Raw genomic sequence first — 16,416 nt, 5'->3', positions numbered from 1 at the left:
TATGTTTAGATACATAAATACAATTGCCTACAGTATTCAGTACACTAGCATGCTGTACAGGTTTATAGTCTAGGAGCAATAGAATACTATACCATGTAGCCTAGGTGTGTAGTGGGCTCTATCATCGAGGTTTGTGTAAGTACACTCTAGGATGTTTATACAATATTTGAATTGCCTAATGACACATTTCTCAGAGCATTGTTCCATGATACATTACTGTATTTTTAAATAATCACTAATTTAAATTAAGTTACTAATAGAAAACAATTTTGCCACTGTTAAATACAAGAAAGTTTATTTGAAATATATTGTTTGTGATATCTTTTTAATATTTCCTTTTGCTGTATATGTTTTTTCTTCCTATAATAGAATAGTACAGTCAATATCTGAAAATAGGTGTTTATTTTGGGTTGTATTAAAAGGCTTATTTAGTGACTCAGATAAATGATTTGGTCAAGAGTAAGAGTTTGGAACACCAAGATGTAAGACAGGTCTAGAAGTGATGTGGGACCACAGACGACAAAATGATTAATTTCCTGCAGGGGTTAAGGGGGCTGCACAGACGGAGTGACATCTCAACCTTGTTTTCAAAGAGCTAGACCAGAGACAGGGTGGAGAGATCATTTTGAGCTGAGCCACAGAGAACAGGGTGGAGGAGATGAAGTTTTACTTATTCTTTGAGACTCAGTTTCCTCTTTTGTAAAATGATGTCTGTAAAACCTTTTTTTTTTTTTTTTTTTTAAAGGAGTCTTGCTCTGCTGCCCAAGCTGGAGCGCAGTGGCACAATCTCGGCTTACTGCAACCTCTGACTCCCAGGTTCAAGTGAGTCTCCTGCCTCAGGCTTGATGTCTGTAAAATCTATCTTGAAGAAAGGTGGAAATGTTGGGGAGATTAGAAATAGCATGTAAAAATAGTACTGTCACCCCACAGGTGCTCAAGAAATGATAGTGCTTCATAATTTTTTGTGATAGGATGGCTCTTTGTCCTACGAGGCACAAGGCAGGCATGACAAGCGTGAGACACCCTTCAGAGTCAAAAAATATTTTAGGGAGGGCTGAGTTTACTGGATCAGTTTACCATTGTGAAATAAAAGTTCCTGGACTCCAACAGGGTTTGGAGTCCCTCTCTCTGAGTGTTTTTTAAGGCACGGATTATTCTGTCTTGACCACATTTCTAATCTAGTAACCACAACCTCATCTCTACTTCTTCCTGCTTTGAACTTTGTCCTCCAAGGGCCACAATGAGAAGCCTGTCCTACCCACCTTGTCCGGCATTCAATGTGTATCTCATGTCAGCTCTCTACTCTGACCTCATCCGTACTGACCATTTTTTGTATTTCAGAAGATGGCCTCAGCTTAGTACCTGGCACATAACAATAATCCCAAAGACCTTGATGCTGAGAGATGCCTGGGCTAACTTATTTATCTTCAGGCCACTGACTTTACAATTATATAACCATAGGGGAGAAAGTCAAGAGCATTGTTACAGAACATCTGGGTTGTAATGTAATAGGCATGCTTTCAACATGGCATCTGTGGAGCCATAGAAGTTGTGCTGGAAGGAGCTTGGGAGTTCATTGAGCCCAGCCCCGTTGTTTCAGTAATAAAAAAAACTGAGGCAGAAGTGGGTAGAAGAAATATCTGTAAGTAGAAGCCAGGTCTCCTGGTTCCCAGGACAGGGTCCTTTATATCTCATCCCCTCTAGGCTGTAATATGTAGCAACGGTAAAATACAGACTCAACTTTCTCGGTCTTACAAGTGGCAGGGTGTTGCTGGCCTCAAGTGGTGAATCCACTGATAGGGAAAAATAAGAATTTTGTAAACTCTCAGAAAGTTTGTCTTTGTAATAACAGTCCCCTAAACTCTGTTGTCCTTGGAAGTACAACAAAGTCCAGGCTGAGACCATGGAACTGGACTCCAGTCAGGATTTATGTCACACAGTCTATGTATTTCCCACTCAGTGCCAATTATTCATTCCTCCCATTCAAACAAAAATAAATAATAAAACCACAGACAGGGAGCAGTGTGAAAAAAGCCTTGAGTGAGAGTGAGAAAGCTATGACCATCCTGTGAAAACATTTACTTCCTGCAGAGAGACCCAGCAGTACTGTGTGTTCCTTCCGGGGGTGGGGCTGGAGGCTGCCTGAGGTGATGGGAACCTCAGTGTGAAAGAGGTAGCTGTGGCGTATCTTCTTTGTTGAGAAGGCAAAAGTTCATTCACTGGGAAAAACAGCCACAGCTCCTTTTTTTTTTTTTGTTTCTTCAACTTTTATTTTAAGTTCAGGGGGACATGTGCAGGATGTGCAGGTTTGTTACACAGGTAAACGTGTGCCGTTGTGGTTTGCTGCAAAGATCATCCCATCACCTAGGTATTAAGCCCATCATCTAGCATCCATTAGCTGTTCTTCCTGATGCTCTCCCCCGCTTCCCCCTCTGACAGATCCCAGTGTGTGTGTTATTTCTTTCCATGTGTCCATGTGTTCTCATTATTCAGCTCCCACTTATAAGTGAGAACATGCAGTGTTCCTTCTAAGGTGGTATTTCCAACACGTAGAATGCTCAGGGAGGGAAAGTCAGAGTTGGATGCATACTATAGAAGGGTTGCAATCTATTCTAATGCCTCTTCCCAAGCCTAGTTCCTGGGCTACTGAGTTTTTGTTTAAGACCCTTGAAGGCAGTGATATGAGATGGAAAGAAATCCTAAGCCTTCCACTGCCATGTGCTAGCTGAGTGACCCTGGGCATGTGATTGAAGAGGACTGAGCTGGCATCTTCACCTGTGAAAATGGGATAGCAAGGTCTTCCTTACAGGACTTTGGTGAGAACTAAATGAGACAAAGTATGGAAAAATGCATAATGCTAGAAACATAGTCAGCAGTCAATAGTAATGATGAAATATTTCACATTTAGAGGATGATACAACAGACACCAGTGTAACTCTCAACTCAGCATAATTCAACTGTCAGCATAATTAAGACAACGTAAAACCCTGATTGCATTTCTCTTTCCCTGGCAGGTAAGCACAGTCCTGTGTCCCGTATTGGTACCTCCATTCCCATGGATGTCTTTATATTTTTACTAAAAATTATATAAAGAATACTGTTTGGATGTTTTTAAATATGATAACTTGCTCTATATATTGTTCCAAAGCTGCATTTTTTTTTTTTGCTTCAAAATTAGGTTTGTGAGGTTCATACTTGTTGATCTGTATAGCTCTAATTCATTTCATTTTCATAACTTACTTGCTTATTCTCCTGATGGATATTTACGTTGTTTCAAGTTTTTTCCTACTACAATTAATGCTACAATCACGGTAGTTTTTGTGTGCCTTTTTTTTTTTTTCTCATTTGTAAAAGAAAATCAAACCTCTGTGGTGTACTGCTTGTATTGTATCATAATATCCCGTACAATGACATTTTTAGAGCCTTTTTCAGTTTATAAAATGCCTTTCCATTCATTTATAGCTTACTACAGGTGGAGACCAGATTCATATTGAGGTTTTCTGTGTCCCAAACCAAGAATCATTACAGTACCTTATGCTGTGACAGCTCTTTATAAACTCTGAAGATTTTCACCAATATAAAATGGCATCATCATTGCTAGAAATTAACTGTTGCAATAGCTTAAAGCCCACTTATTCTGTCTTCTTATCTTTTAAATACGGTTTCAGATTCCACAGCTGAAGTTTCCCAAACCAAAATCTTGCAAAACAAATTCAATTTTCAATTTTCCTTTCTGAGGTAAAAAACATAACCTTGGCATTTGCTGCCTGGTCAATGTGGCTTTTTAGCAAGTTTCTCTATAATCAGGGTTTCCATGGCTTTTTAAAAGTTGAGCTTTTCCAACTACAAAATTAATACAAGATTGTTATTAAAGATTTGGAAACTGAATGCAGCCAGAAGAAACGCTTATTCAGAAACACGCACTGTTATCATTTTGGCACATTTCTTTCCAATTTTTTTCAACATATTGTTTATATAGTTGGGATCGTGCTGTTGATCCAGTTTTGTGCCTTGCATTTTCCACTTAACATTATAAGTAAGCTTTCCCTCTGTGGACTTTTAGTGGCCAAAATTTACCCAGAAAGGAAGTCTGTGTCTCCAAGGAATCCCATTCTCAGAAAGGAAAAAAATTCTGTTCCTCTGAAGTTATGGGAAAAATGCTTCTTCTATGGTTTGGTCTTTCCCTGGGTAATTCTTTATTAAATGTGTCAGTAAACTTCTGTTTTCTGTCCTAGTTTGGCTTCCATAAAGATAGTAGCAAGAGTGAAAAAAAAAGTGTGTACAATGTGTGTTTACATATATACAACAATATATTTGTACATATGTGTGTGTGTATACAAATGGCATATATAGTTAGATGTTTGTGTTTAAACACATAGATGCTCATATACAGAGACTCACGCCCCTTTAGAGGGAGTTGCAATAAGACAGATGAAAAGTTCCACATTACTATTATTTTACTCTGTCAAACCATTAACTTGACTTTAGGCTGACTCTATGCTATTATCTTAATCTTGTGTTTCTCCCAGGAAAGGGGTGAAATAATTATTAGTGACAGTTTGTAGTTCAAGTTAATTTGTTGGAGGAAATAATTATCCATTCCAGGTGTTCTCCATCAGTGTAACAAGACAACCTGTAACAATCAACTGTTTCGTTTATGATGAAGCTAATTAAAACTAATTAAACCGATTTGAGTTTACAATACAATGAATTACAAGTAATTAAGGTACATTAGGTTTGTAGTATGCATAGAAGAACAACCTTTGAAACTAGAATCTAGTTTCCTCACATCTGCTGAACATGTTTGTAATATAAGCAGATATCAAGCCAAGAAACCTGCAAGGAAATAAAAAAGAAATGATTCATCATCAATGTTTTTAAAAAACATGGACTGTTGCTTAATATTTTAATTCATAAAGAATGTAAGGGGATGGATTTTCCTAGGCAAGGTACAACCTACAGGAGAACCAATTAGCTGTAAAGTTACAGCGATTATTTTTTTGTAAATGTTGAAATATATTTTTGAGAGCCATAGTGTATAACGTGGAAAGATAATCTCAAATTTACCTGAATTTACCATGGCCTCTTTTTCTTTCTCTAGAATATGTGACAACTTCACCTCATTGCCACAGTGGGGATGAAAAACGTCTCTTCGTTCCAGTCTGGGCTTCTGTGCAGCCCTCTGACAGACTGGCCCAGCACAGAATCATTCTCCTTGCCAAGGCTCCTGGGTGACCAGCCCAGCCCATCCCTGGATTGTTTTACAGGGAGGAGTCGGGAGGCATAACCATTGTTACTTTCTGACCCAGAGTGACTAGGCTTGTTTGATTAGAGAGAAGTAACATTGGTAGTTATTTTATTTGTTAGAATAGGTGGCTCTTGAGAGAGGCAATGAGAGCCTGGATTATATAAGTGTCTGTGAAAATGGAGAAGAGGTGAGGAGATGGGTGAGATAAACGTTTGAAAAATAGAAAGGATTTGGCGGCATTGAGATGTTAGCTGTATTAGACACGTCCTGTACAGCACTTCAAATCCTATTGGCCTCATCTATCACTCCAACCGGAGCCATGGCACTGGCTACTCTTGGGTTTCCAGCAACTTTGTGCAGTTTCACCCAGACAACCCTCTCAGGCTGGAGCCAAGAGCTGCTGACTTCCTGCCCAGGGTTTCTGTGCCCTTGAGGACCTTCTTGGCTCTCAGTAGCAGGGGAGTATTGGGGAGTTAAGGCCATTTGGAGGCAACTTTTGACCCACGGTGCTGGAAGCCGATAGGCACATGCTGCTTCCTCTTCCTAGTGCAGAGTCCTGAGACACATTTTAGAAAGTGATTGGGCAGCCAGTAGTCTGTGGTGGTGGCCAACTTGATGCAACATCCTTGTAGTGGTTTTCACTCCTTTCCTGTTTCACTCTCCCATGTCTCACTTCTGGCCACTGGAATTCCATTACCAAAGTACCTGAATGTAAGCCATCGTCTATGGCTCTGCTTTTGGGATAATGCAGGCTAAGATATGTTAGGCTTGGGTGTATGGGAGGATAGTGGGCCTGTGAAGAAGGAATGGAAAGCCATGGATGAGAGGCCTGCTCATGAGTTCAGTTTGGGTTACACTGAGACTGGGGCAGCCAGTGGGACTTCTGGTCACAGCCCAGTTACCATATCAATGACATTGCTAGCCAGAGCTCTCTTGAGATGAGAAAACTCAGGTTTTTTAGCTCCTAGCTTTAGCTCCTGACCCATGCAAGCCATGTGTCTTCAGTCACTTTTATTTCTCCAGGGGTAGCAATCTGTATTAGTTATCTGTTGTTGCATAGCACATTACCCCAAAACATAGAAGCTTAAAACAACAAACACTTCTGTTCTCCCAAAGTTTCTGGGGATTAGAAATTCAGGAGGTTTAGCTAGGTGGTTCTGGCTCAGGATCACTCATGAAGTTGCTGTCAGGCTGTTGGCTGGGGCTGCTCTATGTGGAAAATTGACTTGGGCTGGGAGGCCTTCTTCCAGCTCTCTCAGGTTGCTATTCCCAGGAAGCTTCGGTGCCTCACCACACAGGCCTTTCTACAGCACTTTTCACAATATAACTTTCCACAGGGCTAGTGAGCTGGGAGACAGATCTATTGAGAAAGAGAGCACCCAAGACAGTAAGCCATCATCTTCTACAACCTAATCTTAAAAGTGACATATGGCTGGGTATGGTGGCTCATGCCTCTAATCCCAGAGTTGGGAGACCAAGGCGGGTGGATTGCTTGAGCTCAGGAGTTCGAGACCAGCCTGGGCAACATGGTAAAACCCTGTCTCTACAAAAAATTTGCCAGGCGTGGTAGCAGGTGCCTGTAGTCCCACCTACTCGGGAGGCTGAGACAGGAGGATCACTAGAACCCGGGAGGCCAAGGTTGCAGTAAGCTGAGATCGTGCCACTGCACTCCAGCCTGGATGACAGAGCAAGACCCTGTCTCAAACAGACAAACGACAAAAAAGTGATACACTGTTACTTATACCACTTATTACTGACCGCACAGAACAATCTTTGTACATCTTGGGAGGGGGACTACTCAAGGATGTGGATAGTGGGAAGCAGGGATCATTGGAGTCCATCTCGGAGCATGGGAACCACACAGTCTTCATTTTTTAAAAAATAGGTATTTATTTTAGTATACAGATAAAATATGCACGTTGTAAAAAAAAATCAACACTATGGAAGAATTTATATGATGAGTAAAACTATTCAGAATGTCATACTCCCAAGTCCAATCCTCATAAATAATCACTATTACTTGTGTATCTGTTTTATATTCTCACAGTGTTTAACAACTGTGTTTAATAACTGTAAATAGTATACTTTAACTTGTCAGATATTTTGTTCACTCATATACCTCACACTTATATTACCCTTCTGCCTCCCAATTATGTTCGTTTTGTAATTGTTTTTAATTTCTCTACTTGTTGCCTTGATAGTTGATTTGCTTAAACATCTATTTTTGATCCATCATATATAAACAGTACCTTTGACTCCCTATATAAGATGAAAAACAGCAATATTCATTCTCACTTCTCACTTTTGACTTCTGTCAGCTACATTATTCTTTCAATCTTTTTTTTTTTTATTGAAATGGGGTCCTACTTTGTAACTCAGGCTGGAGTACAGTGGCTCAATCATAGGGCACTGTAACCTCTGACTCTTGGGCTCAAACGATCCTCCCACTTCAGCCTCCTGAGTAGCTGAGACTACAGGCACGTGCCACCACACCCAGCTCTCTTCTTATCTTATTGAGGTTAATACTATTTACATTTCTATAGGTGTACTTGATTTTTATTTTTTGGCTGCAGATTGACTCTAAAATTTCAAAGCCATGAAACACTTGACACATTTGTATTTGCAGTAAATGCCTACTATAAAACCAAGCAGTTGAACCAATAATAAAGGCACACAAAAAGAAAGTGTTAAGGGAAATGACTATCTTTTTTCTTTCTTTTTTTTTTTAAAGCCAATAGATTGCTCAAAATGCATCACATTTTAGTTTGCATCATGTTTGCACAATGGTTTTCTTTTATACTATTTTATTTTTCCTGGCATTTCTAATTGTCTTTCTTTTTCTGCTTTATATAAAGGATGTAATGTCTTCATTTTATCTCTAGGAACTCTGTAGTTCTTAATTATACATTTGTGTAATGGAATTCTCCTTCAGCCTAATTACATCCTTTACAGGATTCTGACTTCCTGTACTAATCTGGAGTAATTTATTTTCCACCCTGATACACAGTGTTTCTTCAGTAGTTCTTTTGGGTTAGCTCATTCTACTTGTTTATTTTCACATTTATTTAGTATTGTTTTAATAATTAATTTTTAATTTTTGTGGGTCCATAATAGGTGTGTAATTAATGGGGTACATGAGTTGTTTTGATACAGGCATGCAACGCATAATAATCACATCATGAAAACAAGGGTATCCATCCCCACGAGTATTTATCCTTTGTGTTACAAACAATTCAATTATTCTCTTTTTGTTATTTTAGAATGTGCAATTAAATTATTATTGACTATAGTCACCCTGTTATGCTATCAAATACTAGGTTTTATTTGCTTATTCTGTTTTTGTACCCATTAAGCAGCCTCACTTCCCCAACAACCCCTCACAACCCTTCCCAGCCTCTGGTAACCACCCTTCTCCGCTCTATCACCACAGATTCAATTGTTTTGATTTTTAGACCCCACAAGTAGGTGAGAACCTGCAATGCTTGTCTTTCTGTGCTTGGCTTATTTTGCTTAATACAATAATCTCCATTTTCATCCATGTTGTTGCAAATGACTGGATCTCATTATTTTTTATGGTTGAATAGTACTCCATTGTGTATATGTACCACATTTTCTCTATCTGTTCATCTGTTGATGAACACTTAAGTTGCTTCCAAATCTTGGTTATTGTGAACAGAGCTGCAACAAACATGGGAGTGTAGATACTGCTTTGATATACTGATTCTCTTACTTTTGGGTATATTACCAGTAGTGGGATTGCTGGATCATATGGAAACTCTATTTTTAGTGTTTTGAGGAATCCTTCACAATTCTCTGTAGTAGTTGTAGTAATTTACATTCCCAGCAACAGTGTATGAGGGTTCCCTTTTCCCCACATCCAGCATTTGTTATTGTCTGTTTTGGATATAAGCCATTTTAACTTGGGTGAGATGATGTCTCATTGCAGTTTGAATTTCCATTTCTCTGATGATCAATGATATTGCATAACTTTTCATAAGTCTATTTGCCATTTATATGTCTTCTTTTAAGAATATCTATTCAAATCCTTTGCCCATTTTAAAAATTGATTTTTTTTCCATAGAGTTATTTGAGCTCCTTATATATTCCAGTCATTATTCCCCTTGTCAGATAGATAGTTTGTAAATATTCTTTCCCATTCTGCAGGTTCCCTCTTCACTTTGTTGATAGTTTCCTTTGCTGTGCAGAAGCTTCTTGATGTAATCTCATTTGTCCAGTTTTGCTTTGGTTGCCCATGCTTGTGGGATATTACTCCAGAATCTTTGCTTAAACCAACGTCCTGGAGAGTTTCCTCAATGTTTTCTTGTAGTAGTTTCATAGTTTGAGGCCTTAGATTTAAGTCTTTAATCCATTTTGATTTGATTTTTATATATAGTGGGAGACAGGGATCAAGTTTCATTCTTTTGCATATGGATATCCAGTTTTCCCAGCACCATATATTTAAGAGTCTATCTTTTTCCCCGTGTGTATTCTTGACACCTTTGTAAAAAAATGAGTTCACTGTAGGTGTGTGGATTTATTTCTGGGTTCTCTATTATGTTACATTGGACTATGTGTCTACTTTTATGCCAGTACCATGCTGTTTTGGTTACTATAGCTCTGCAGTATAATTCAAAGTCAGGTAATGTGATTCCTCGTTTTGTTCTTTTTGTTTAGGATAGCTTTGTCTATTCTGGGTTATTTTGTGGCTGCATATATATTTTAAGATTTTTTTCTATTACTGTGGAGAATGTCATTGGTATTTTGATAAGTATTGCATTGAATTTGTAGATTATTTCAAGTAGTATGGACATTTTAACAATACAGATTCTTCCAACCCAGGAATGTCGAATATCTTTCCATTTTTTGTGTCCTCTTCAAGTTCCTTCATCAGTGTTTAATAATTTTCATCATAAAGATCTTTCACTTCTTTGGTTATATTAATTCCTAGGTATTTAATTTTATTTGTGGCTATTGTAAATAGGATTACTTTCTTTTTTTTTTTTTTTTTGAGATGGAGTCTTGCTCTGTCACCCAGGCTGGAGTGCAGTGGGGTGATCTCGGCTCACTGCAAGCTCCAACTCCTGGGTTCACACCATTCTCCTGCCTCAGCTTTCAGAGTAGCTGGGACTACAGGCGCCCGCCACCACACCCGGCTAATGTTTTGTATTTTTAGTAGAGATGGGGCTTCACCGTGTTAGCCAGGATGGGGTTACTTTCTTGATTCTTTTTCAGACTGTTCACCGCTGGCATATAGAAACACTACTGATTTTTGTATGTTGATTTTGTATCCTGCAACTTTACTGAATTTATTCGTTCTAATAGTTTTTCGGTGGAGTCTTTAGGTTTTTCCAAATCGAGATCGTATCATCTGCAAACAAGGATAATTTGCCTTCTTTTTTTTCCCAATTTCGTTGCCCTTTATTTCTTTCTCTTGTCTGATTGCTCTAACTAGGACTTACAGTACTATGCTGAACAACAGTGGTGAAAGTGGTCATCCTTGCCATGTTCAGGTCTTAGAGGAAAGGCTTTCAGTTTTTCTCTATTCAGTATGATACTAGCTGTGGGTTTGTTGTATATGGCTTTTATCATGTGGAGGTGTGTTCCTTTGAAACCCAGCTCTTTTAGGGTTTTTATCATGAAGAGATGTTGAATATTATCAAATGTTTTTTCAGCATCAATTGAAAATAATCATATGGTTTTTGTCTTTCATTCTGTTGATATGCTGTATCACATTGATTGATTTGCATATGTTGACCTATCCTTGCATCCCAGGGATAAATCCCACTTGGTCATGATGAATGATCTTTTTAATGTATTGTTGAATTTGGTTTGCTAATATTTTGTTGAGAATTTTTGCATCAGTATTTATCAGTGATATTGTCCTATTGTTTTCTGTTTTTGATGTGTCTTTTATTTATTTTATTTTTATTATATTTTTATTTTATTGGCTTTTATTTTAGTGGGAGACATTTTATTATGGCCTTGATCTTGTTACTTGTTATTAGTCTGTTCAGGTTTTGGATTTCTTCATGGTTCAATCTTGATAATTAATAACGGGGTAATAATGGGGTTCCATGTGTCTAGGAATTTGTCCATTTCATCTAAGTTTTCCAATTTATGGAAATATACTTGCTAATAGTAGCCACTTATGATGCTTTGAATTTTTGTGGTATCAGTTGTAATGTCTCCTTTTTCATTTCTGATTTTATTTATTTGGATCTTCTCTCTTTTCCTTAGTCTGGCTAGAATTTTATGTATTTTGTTTAACTTTTCATAAAACTATTATTTTATTTCCTTGATCTTTTGTATTTTTTTATTTCAATTTCATTTATTTCTGCTCTGATCTTTATTATTATTTTTTATGTCCTGTTTTCTTTTATTAAACTTTTATTTTAGGTTCGTGGGTACATGTGTAGGTTTGTTATATAAATAAGCCTATATCTTGGGGGTTTGTTGTACAGATTATTTCATCACCCAGCTACTAGATCTATTGCCAAATATAAATATTTTTCTGATCCTCTCCCTTCTCCCACCCTACATCCTCAAGTAGGCCCCAGTGTCTGTTGTTTCCTTCTTTGTGTTCATATGTTCTCATTTAGCTCCCACTTATAAGTAGAACATGTGGTATTTGGTTTTCTGTTTCCACATTAGTTTGCTGAGTATAATGACCTCCAGCTCCATTCATCTTCCTGCAAAGGATATAATCTCATTTTTTTTTTTTTTGAGATGGAGTCTTGCTCTGTCGCCAAGGCTGGAGTGTAGTGGCACAATCTTGGCTCACCGCAACCTCTGCCGCCTGGGTTCAAGTGATTCTCCTGCCTCAGCCTCCTGAGTAGCTGGGATTACAGGCACGTGCCACCACACCTGGCTAATTTTTGCATTTTTAGTAGAGATTGGGTTTCACCATGTTGGTCAGGCTGATCTCAAACTCCTGACCTCGTGATCTGCCTGCCTCGGCCTCCCAAAGTGCTGGGATTATAGGCGTGAGCCACCATGCCCGGCCAATCTCATTGTTTTTTTTATGGCTGTATACTATTTCATGTTGTTTATGTACCGTGTTTTCTTTATCCAGTCTGCCATTGATGGGATTTAGGTTGATTCCATGCATTAAGCTATTGTGAATAGTGCTGCGATGAACACATGCGTGGCATGTGTCTGTATGATAGAATCATTTATGTTCCTTTGGGTGTATATCCAGTAATGAGATTTCTGAGTTGAATGGTAGTTCTGTTTTTAACTCTTTGAGGAATCTTCACACTTCTTTCTACAATGGTTGAACTAATGTACACTCCCACCAACAACGTGTAAGCATTACCTTTTCTCTGTAACCTTGCCAACATTTATTATTTTTTGACTTTTTATAATAGCCCTTTGACTGGTGTGAGATGGTATCTGACTGTGGTTTTGATGTGCATTTCTCTAATAACCAGTGATATTGAACTTGTTTTCATGTGCTTGTTGGCTACATGTACATCTTATTTCGAAAACTGTTTTTTAATGTCCTTTGCCTACTTTTTAATGGGGTTGTTTTTTCATTTGTAAATTTGTTTCAGTTCCTTACAGATGCTGGATTAGACCTTTGTCAAATGTATAGTTTGCAAATATTTTCTTCCATTCTGTAGATTGTCCATTTAATCTATTGATAGTTTATTTTGCTGTATGGAAGCTCTTTAGTTTAATTAGATCCAATTTGTCAATGTTTGCTTTTGTGCAATTGCTTTTGGTGTCTTTGTCGTGAAATCTTTACTTGCTCCTATGGTCCAGAATAGTATTGTCTAGGTGGTTTTCCAGGGCTTTATAAGTTTTGGGTTTTAAACTTAAGTCTTTAATCCATCTTGGGCTGATTTTTGTATATGGCCTAAGGAAGGGGTCCAGTTTGAATCTTCTGCATATGGCTAGCCAGTTATACCAGCACCATTTATTGAACAAGGAGTCCTTTCCTCATTGTTTGTTTTTGTCAGCTTTGTTGAAGATCAGATGGTGGTAGGTGTGTGGTCTTATTTCTGGGCTCTCTATTCTATTGCATTGTCTGTCTGTCTGTTACCAATACTATACTGCTTTTGTTAACTGTGGCCCTATGGTGTAGTTTGAAGTTGGGTAACATGATGCCTCCAACTTTGTTGTTTTGATTAAGATTGCCTTGGCTATTTGAGCTGTTTTTTTGGTTCCATGTGGATTTTAAAATAGTTTTTTCTACTTCTGTGAAGAATGTGGTTAGTAGTTTGATAGAAGTATCATTGTATCTATAAATTGCTTTGGGCAGTATGGCCATTTTAATGATATTGATTCTTCCTATCCATGAGCATGGTATGTTTTTTCATTTGTTTGTGTCATCTCTGACTTCTTGAGCAGTGTTTTGTAATTCTCATTGTAGAGATCTTTTCATTTCCCTGGTAAGCTGTATTCCTAGGTGCTTTATTCTTTTTGTGGCAATTGTGAATGGGATTGCATTCATGATTTGGCTTTCAGCTTGGCTGTTGTTGGCGTGTAAGAATGCCAGTAATATTTGTACATTGATTTTATATCCTGAAACTTTGCTGAAGTTGTTTATCAGCTGAAAGGAGCTTTTGGGCCAAGACTACAGTGTTTTTTTAGGTATTGAAACATATCATTTGTGAAAAGAGAGAGTTTGACTTCCTCTCTTCCTATTTGGATGCCCTTTATTTCTTTCTCTTGCCTGATTGCTCTGGCCAGGACATCCAGTACTAAGTTGAATAGGGTAGTGACAGAGGACATTTTTGTTTTGTGATGATTTTCAAGAGGAATTCTTCCAGTTTTTGCCCACTCAGCATGATGTTGCCTGTGGGTTGAAGGATATATGTTCCTTCAATACCTAGTTTACTGAGAGTTTTTTTAACACAAAGCGGTGTTGAATTTATCAAAGGCCTTTTCTGCATCTGTTGAGATAAGTGTGTGGTTTTTGTCTTTAGTTCTGTTTATGTGATGAATCACATTTATTGATTTGTTTATGTTGAACCAACCTTGCATACCAGGGATAAAGCCTACTTGATTGTGGTGGATTAGTTTTTGAGGTGCTGCTGAATTTGATCTGCCAGTATTTTGTTGAGGATTTTTGCATCAATGTTCATCAAGGATATTAGCTTGAAGTTTTCTTTTTTTGTTGTGTCTCTGCCAGGTTTTGGTATCAGGATGATGGTGGCCTTATAGAATGAGCTAGGGAAGAGTCATTTCTTCTCAATTTTTTAGAATATTTTCAGTGGGAATAGTACCAGCTTGTCCTTGTATATCTGGTAGAATTTGTGTGTGAATTCATCTGGTCCTGGACTTTTTTTGATTGGTAGGCTATTTATTACTGATTCAATTTGGAACTCATTATTGGTCTGTTCAGGGAATCAATTTCTTCCTGGCTCAGTCTTAGAAGAGTGTATGTACCCAGGAATTTATTAATCTCTTTTAGGTTTTTCAGTTTGTATGCATAGAGGTGTTCAAAGTAGTCTCTGATGATTGTTTGTATTTCTGTGATGTCAATGGTAACACTGCCTTTATCATTTCTGATTCCGTTTGTTTGGATCTGCTGTCTTTTCTTCTTTCTTAGTCTAGCTGGTGGTCTTATTAATTTGTTTGAAAAAAAAAACTTCTTGATTTGTTGATCTTTTGAATTTATTTTTGTGTCTAAATCTTCAGTTCAGTTCTGATTTTTGTTGTTATTGTCTTTCTGCTAGTTTTGGGGTTGATTTGCTCTTGGTTCTCTAGTTGTTTTAATTGTGATGTTAGGTTGTTAATTTGAGATCTTTGTGAGTTTTTGATATGGGCATTTGCATTTAATGCTACAGATTTCCCTTTTAACAGTGCTTTAGCTGTGTCCCAGAGATTCTGGTATGTTGTATCTTTGTTCTCATTAGTTTCAAAGAACTTCTTGATTTCTGCTTTAATTTCATTATTTGCCCAAAAGTCATTCAGATGCAGGCTGTGTAATTTCCATGTAATTGCATGGTTTTGAGCATTTTTTTCAGTCTGATTTTTTATTTTTATTGTGCTCTAGTCTGAAAGTGTGTTTGGCATAATTTCAGTTCTTTTGTATTTGCTGAGGATTTTTTTTACATCTGATTGTGTGATCAATTTTCGACTATGTGCCATGTGGTGATGAGAGGAATGTATATTCTGTTGTTGTTGGGTGGAGAGTTCTGTAGAGGTCTATCAGATCCATTTGGTTCAATGTTGAGTTTAGGTCCTGAATATCTGTGTTAATTTCCTGCCTCATTGATTTGTCTCATTGTTAGTGGTGTGTTGAGGTCCCCCATTATTATTGTGTGGGAGTCTAAGTCTCTTTGTAGGTCTCTAAGAACTTGCTTTATGAATCTGAGTGCTCTTGTGTTTGGCACATATATATTTGGATAGTTAGGTCTTCTTATTGAATTGAACTCTATACCATTATGTAATGCCCTTCTTTGTCTTTTTTGATTTTTATTGGTTTAAAGTCTATTTTTTTCTGAAACCAGGACTGCAACCCCTGCTTCTTTTTCTGATTTCCATTTGCTTGGTAGATTTTTCTCTATCCTTTTATATTGAGCCTGTGGGTGTCATTGACCGTGAGATGGATTCTTTTGAAGACAGCATACTATTGGATCTTGCTTTTTTATATAGCTTGTCATTCTGTGCTTTTGAAATGGTGTATTTAGCCTATTAACATTCAAGATTAGTATTCATATGTGTGGATTTGGTCCTGTAATTGTGTTGTTAGCTAGTTATTATGCTGGCTTGTATGGTTGCTTTATAGTGTCACTGGTGAGTGTACTTAAGTGTGTTTTTTTAGTGGCTGGTAATGGTCTTGCCTTTCCATATTTAGTGCTCCTTTCAATATCTCTTGTAAGGCAGGTCTGGTGGTAACAAACTCCCTCAGCATTTGCTTATTTGAAAAAAAAATTATTTCTCCTTTGCTGAGGATGCTTAGTTTGGCTGGATATAAAATCCTCGGTTGAATTTTTTTTCTTTAAGAATATTGAATATAGTCCCCTAATCTCTTCTGGCTTGCAGGGTTTATACTGACAGGCCTGTTTTTAGCTCAGTGGGGTTCCCTTTGTAGGTGACCTGCCTTTTCTCTCTAGCTGCCTTTAACATTATTTCCTTCATTTTAACCTTGGAAAATATGATGATTACGTGTCTTGGGGATGATCTTCTCGTGTAGAATCTTTCAGAGACTTTGTATT

General features: G+C 37.7%; 1 long non-coding RNA gene across 1 annotated transcript in view; it reads left to right on the top strand.

Moving 5' to 3' along the window:
- The window catches only part of LOC135964962 (uncharacterized), a 204,662-nt gene that overhangs the window by 222 nt on the left and 188,024 nt on the right, over nt 1-16,416 (top strand). The gene's annotated exons all lie outside the window — the stretch shown is intronic.

The sequence above is a fragment of the Macaca fascicularis genome, chromosome 9, assembly GCF_037993035.2.
Source record: "Macaca fascicularis isolate 582-1 chromosome 9, T2T-MFA8v1.1".
Classification (NCBI taxonomy): domain Eukaryota; kingdom Metazoa; phylum Chordata; class Mammalia; order Primates; family Cercopithecidae; genus Macaca; species Macaca fascicularis.
This window is presented reverse-complemented; position numbering and strand designations above follow the sequence as displayed.